Here is a 5,547-nt window from a genome sequence, read left to right as displayed (position 1 = left end):
GGCACCATCTTGATTTTTACATACTGTGTTAATGAGTATATAAAACACCTATTTAAGTTTTCATTTAGATGTTTTATTTAGAATGGAAAATTAGATTACGTGTAAAATAAACTGCCAGTGAATTATAATTATGCATAAATTATTAGCGTATGAGGTTTTAAAAAGTTTATCAGATAATGTAAGCAGAATAGTAACAATAAATAATAAAACAATGAGAAATAGCAATTGCCCTGGATTGTGTATTAAATATATCAAAAATAAATGACTATATAACAGTAAGATGGTTAAATGTCTCCCTCTTCCTTCTTTTCTATCTCTCCTCCCTCTTTACTATCCCCTGTCACTGGCCATTATATTCATTTTTTTAGGGTGTCTGCCAATCCCATGACTCCATTTCCCACAATTCTTCAACAGGGATGAACTTCAGGTGCTGTGTATGTACCATTTATATGATACCATCTCTGCCTCTGAGCCAAAGATGATTGGACATGTGGTAACATTTGACCCAAGCTGTGCTGATTTTTCTTTTGGGCCCTCCCCTAAACCATAGCTGATCAGGTTAAGGTAAACATTTACTTCAAAGTGTACCAATCAGATCCTTCTCTTAGGAATTTGGACTTGTAATGCAGAGATTGTGACTCAGCCTCTGCTGTTCAGTTGAACTGAGAACATAGAAATTCAGAGGCTGTAAAGAAGTCTAGGTTTTTGTATTTGCTGATATCATGAAAGTCAATCTGGAGAGAGAGGGGTAAAAGAGAGAGAAGCTTCCCAGTTTCTTGACAGCTTTCCAGCCATTGTTTCCAGTTTCTCATGAAGACCAAACTACTCTTTCAATCCGATTTCCTTGAGATTCTCTGTTTCTTACAACAAATTCCACTTTTTTATTTATACTAATTTTAGTGGATTTATATTATTTACAACCAAATGCACAATGACTAAGATCTTTTTGCTGTTTTACCTTTTCTTTCTCTCTTTTTCTTGTAAGCATGAAACAAATTACACACACACAGACACACTCACATATTCACACACATACGCACCTATTTAAATTATAAACTAAGAATTCTAGAATTTCATATGATGGGCGCACATTTGAGTCCTTAAACTTTGCCACATTGTACCTTTATTACTGTTCTTTGCATCAGCTAAAATGTTTCTTAGATATTTATAAAAATAAGAGGAAATGAGTATTAAGGATCACCTATTCTAAAAAGTTTGCAATACATTGTCTTACTTTCCCTTTCCTCACTAGACTCTCCCTTAATAATGCATCATACTTAGTCTTACTGATATTTCTAATTGTTTACAGGGCATATGTACTCATTGAAATTAATAACATCTATTTTCAAAGTGAAGATTAAATGGATACCTTGAAGCTGTGTGTCCTTAGCTATATATGAGCAGGGGAGTTGCCATCCCTCTTGATGTATCCAAAATCTACACAAAGCATTTTAGGCATTAACTATAGTTTCACTTTTTATTCAGATACATAATTACAAAGATTGGACATGTTCTGCTGTTTTACAATTTGCATGGCAGATAAGATTGGTAGGGTTGATTTGTTTCATTTTTACCGTCTTGACAATTGATTTGTAAATGATCAAATTGATACATTGTTTAGTCATCAAAGGTCACTGAAGTACAAGGTCAACTATGCTGTAGTCCATTAGTGTTGTTGTTGCTGTTGTTGTTGTTGCTTCCAGTAGTGTAAGTTTAACTTTTGCTGTATTTCATCATATATAATCTAAAGATATTCATATAATATCATCTCAGAAGTCTATTACCTTAAAAGCCTGGGAAAATTAAAGGCTGCAGCAAAACTTTGTTAAATACTATCAATTTTGACTTTAAAAATATAAAGGCTCTGAAGGAGAGGAGTAAATCAATTAACAGGAGACAAGAAGACTAAAAAGTTTCAGTCAGTATTACTATCCCTACTTCCATATTTGATTTGACAACAACAATTTGTTGAGCACCTGTGAGTAATCTACACAGGTGCTATAGTTTGGATGTTTGTCCCCTCCAAATCTCATGTTGAAATTTGATCCCCAATGTTGGAGGTGGGGCCTAGTGGGAGATATGTGGGTCATGGGGTTAGATCATGAATAGATTAATGCTCTCCCTGTTTGTGAGGGCAGGGAGCAATGAGTTAGTTCCCACTCTATTCCTTCCCAGAAGACCTGGTTGTTAAACAGAGCCTAGCCCCTCTCTCTTGTTTCTTCTTTTGCCATTTGATCTCTGCACATGCTGGATCCCTTCCCCTTTCTTCATGAGTGGGAGAAGCCTAAGGCTCTCACCAGATGCCAAATCTTGAACTTTCTAGCCAGCAGAAACATGAGCTAAATAAGCTACTTTTCTTTATAAATGACCCAGCCTCAGGTATTCCTTTTTAGCAACACCAAACAGACTAAGAGAACACGTATGTTGTCAGCTGACTACACATGAGATTCTGCAACTGGCTAAGTGAGAGGTATAAAATGTAAAAGATAGAATACTTAACCAAAAGGAGTTTAGTATACAGTTGGCTAGAAAGACATATTCAAATTAAACAATAGGAGGGAAATTTGCCAAGTGCCAAATTATTAGTGGAGATAATCATGTAACATAAACCCTAAAACGAAAAAAAATCATTATGGGCTCAAGTGAGTAGGAATGATTTCTAGATGAAGTGGGACTTGAGTCTACACATTCATTCAATAGATCATTATTGTACCAAGGATTGTGTTTAACTCTGGAGTTGCATCTAAAAGAACAGATAATTATATTGGCAGAGGAAGATGAATAACATTCCTAACAGAATAAACAACAGAAACAAAAGTATAATCAAGGGAATATGCAGAGCATATTTTAGAGCATTAATTAGATTCATTTGGTTCTTACCAGGGAATCATGAGATATATTTAGAAATATTGGGCTGGGCGTGGTGGCTCACACCTGTAATCCCAGCACTTTGGGAGGACAAGGCAGGTGGATCACCTGAGGTCAGGAGTTCGAGACCAGCCTAGCCATCGTGGCAAAATCCTGTCTCTACCAAAAAACATGAAAATTAGCTGGGCATGGTGGCATGCGCCTGGGGTCCCAGCTACTCAGGAGGCTGAGGCGGGAAGATCCCTTGAGCTCTGGGAGGTGGAGGTTGCAGTGAGCTGGGATCACGCCATTGCACTCCAGCCTGGGCAACAAAGTGAGACTTGGTGGTTAAAAAAAAAAAAAAGGAAAAGAAACAAAGAAAGAAAAAGAGAGAAAGAAAGGAAGGAAGGAAGGAAGGAGAAAGAGACAGGAAGAAAAGAAAAAAAAGAAAAGAAAAGAAGAAAGAAAAGAAAAGTTGTTTGTTTCAGGCTATATGTAGAATATCCTTGAAGCCAAGCCAAGGAGTTTGTCCTTCAACTTTGAAGGTAGTGACAAGCCACTTGAGGAACAATTACAAGCAAAATTCTGAGCAAGAAAAATATATTCTTGCAGAGTTTTAGGAAAATAAATCTAGTGGCGAAGAGGTGATTTCAGGGTGTAAAGTTGAGACTTAAGATTAGATCACTGCGGTAGTCTAAGTGTGAGATGATAAAGAATGGATTAGGGAGTTGGCAGCAGGTAGAAATGGGAAGAAAAAAATTGAGAGGCAAGCATTCTAGAGATATGATTAGATGTTAAGAAAAAGGAAGGGGGAGGAGAGTCAAAGGTTACAGTGATGTTTAAGGCCTAGATGGCTCAAAGAAACTAAGGAATTGAGAAGCTAGTTTTAAGGAAATGTATGAGTTAATTGTAAGTATGTTGGATTGGAAATAATGTGAGGTCATCCAAATGGAACTATCAGGAGGACTAGTGCATGATAGAGATGGTAGGCTGAGAATAATAGATTCCAGAGTCGTATGCATGAAGTATTGGCTACTATAGAATCTATCCCCAAGTTAGGAGATGTTGAGGGAATGAAAAAAGTAGACAGCTCTGCTCTCAAGAGCTTGCAATATTGGTAGTCTATTAAATGCCAAAGTATGCTGTACAGTGCTATAAATGGTTACAGAAGAGACAAATAAACACAGGCCAGAACAATCACAGAAGGCTTCTTCAAAGAGGTGGCACTTGAATCTGGGCTAAAGGAAAGCCTGTATGGCTCATGGAGGTTCTCTGCATAATGGTGATGTTCACAAAAGTGATAAATATTTTACTTAATTTTGACAAGTTAAATAATAGTAGTGATAATTTCTCTTCCCAAACAAGAAAATGGGTCTTTCCTCAGAAGCCCAGACCTTAAAGTTGTCAAGAGAATGTGGCAATGAACTTAATGAAAATTAGGCACCAGCCTGAACCACTTGATAGCACTTTTTCTATCCCTTCTCTATCTGATTTACAGGACTCTGTTTCTGAGATATCGCTTTGGGCTGCACTACAGAAAACCACCTAACTCTCTTAGCTTGTGATGCGAGATTAAAAAATAAAAAACATCAAGTTGCCGTAAAGGGTGAAATAAGTGACTAGAATAAAATGTTGCCTATATTTGGCAAACATTTTAAAGTATTTACTCGGCAAAGCACTAGGCTGGGTTGGGAGGAGGGAGAGTAGAGAGATACAAAAATGACTAAGGCACAGCCCCTGCCCTCAAAGGAGCTTATTGTCTGGTAGAGATGATCATCCAGACATAATACAAAGTACACAGGATCAAAAGGGAGGCGAAGGCAGTTCTGCAAGTTGTGAATTAAAACCCTTATGGTATGGTATGAAAGGGTCACTTGTAAACCCTGTTCCAGTGACAGGGCTCAGCTAGTACCAGTTGGCAAGCCATATAAAATTATGATGAGCTTATCAGTTAAAAAAATCATTTACAAGCTGTACTCTGCATTTCCAGCACAGGCATTTATTTCTAAATCAACTGCAGTTTGAAGGAAAATGTAAATTAAGAGCTTCCTTTATTTTAAGACTTAATTTCTGGTGATGTCATGATTCAAGGCATCAGAAATAGTCTTTAAAATGAAAAGAAGCTTCTTTTTTAAAACTCACATTTTACAACTCTAATATTTCAAGGGAAGACTTGGATGAAAGTAAGAAAGAAAGAGAATTCAGGAGCTTTTTGGCTGGAAAGTTTGGCACTCTTCCATGACTTGCCTGCTGCAAGAGCCAGAATTTGATTCAGGGGGAGCTGAAAGCTTCTCCATGCTGCTCCAATGGCCCAGAGATTCTGGTTTTGGACAGCACCATCTGGACCAGTGTGAACGACAAAGTCAAACCTCCCACGTGCATTTGCCTGGCTGGGCAAATCAACTTAAGAGCAAGGGCACAGGCTGCCTCTTGGGCTCCATCAGCTTTCTCCCCTGGTGGAGTGAATAGCTCCAAGGTGCCACTGCCATCAGGAAGAGAATAAGGCAGCTTTTCCTATTGCTGTATATTGCAAAGAGTCCAATTGTGACTTGCTATTTATCCTGTTTTTTGGCAGCTATAGTTACTCAGCCTCCTGTATCATCTTCTCCTCTGTGAATCGAGGAGCTTTCCTTGCATAGAAATCCCAACAAGTGTCTTCTTTGGCAGTCCCTCATTTACAGGAGGTTTTTCCTGATTGTT

Source organism: Gorilla gorilla, chromosome X (genome assembly GCF_029281585.2).
Source record: "Gorilla gorilla gorilla isolate KB3781 chromosome X, NHGRI_mGorGor1-v2.1_pri, whole genome shotgun sequence".
NCBI classification, from domain to species: Eukaryota; Metazoa; Chordata; class Mammalia; order Primates; family Hominidae; genus Gorilla; species Gorilla gorilla.
Note: the sequence above shows the minus strand (reverse complement) of the source record.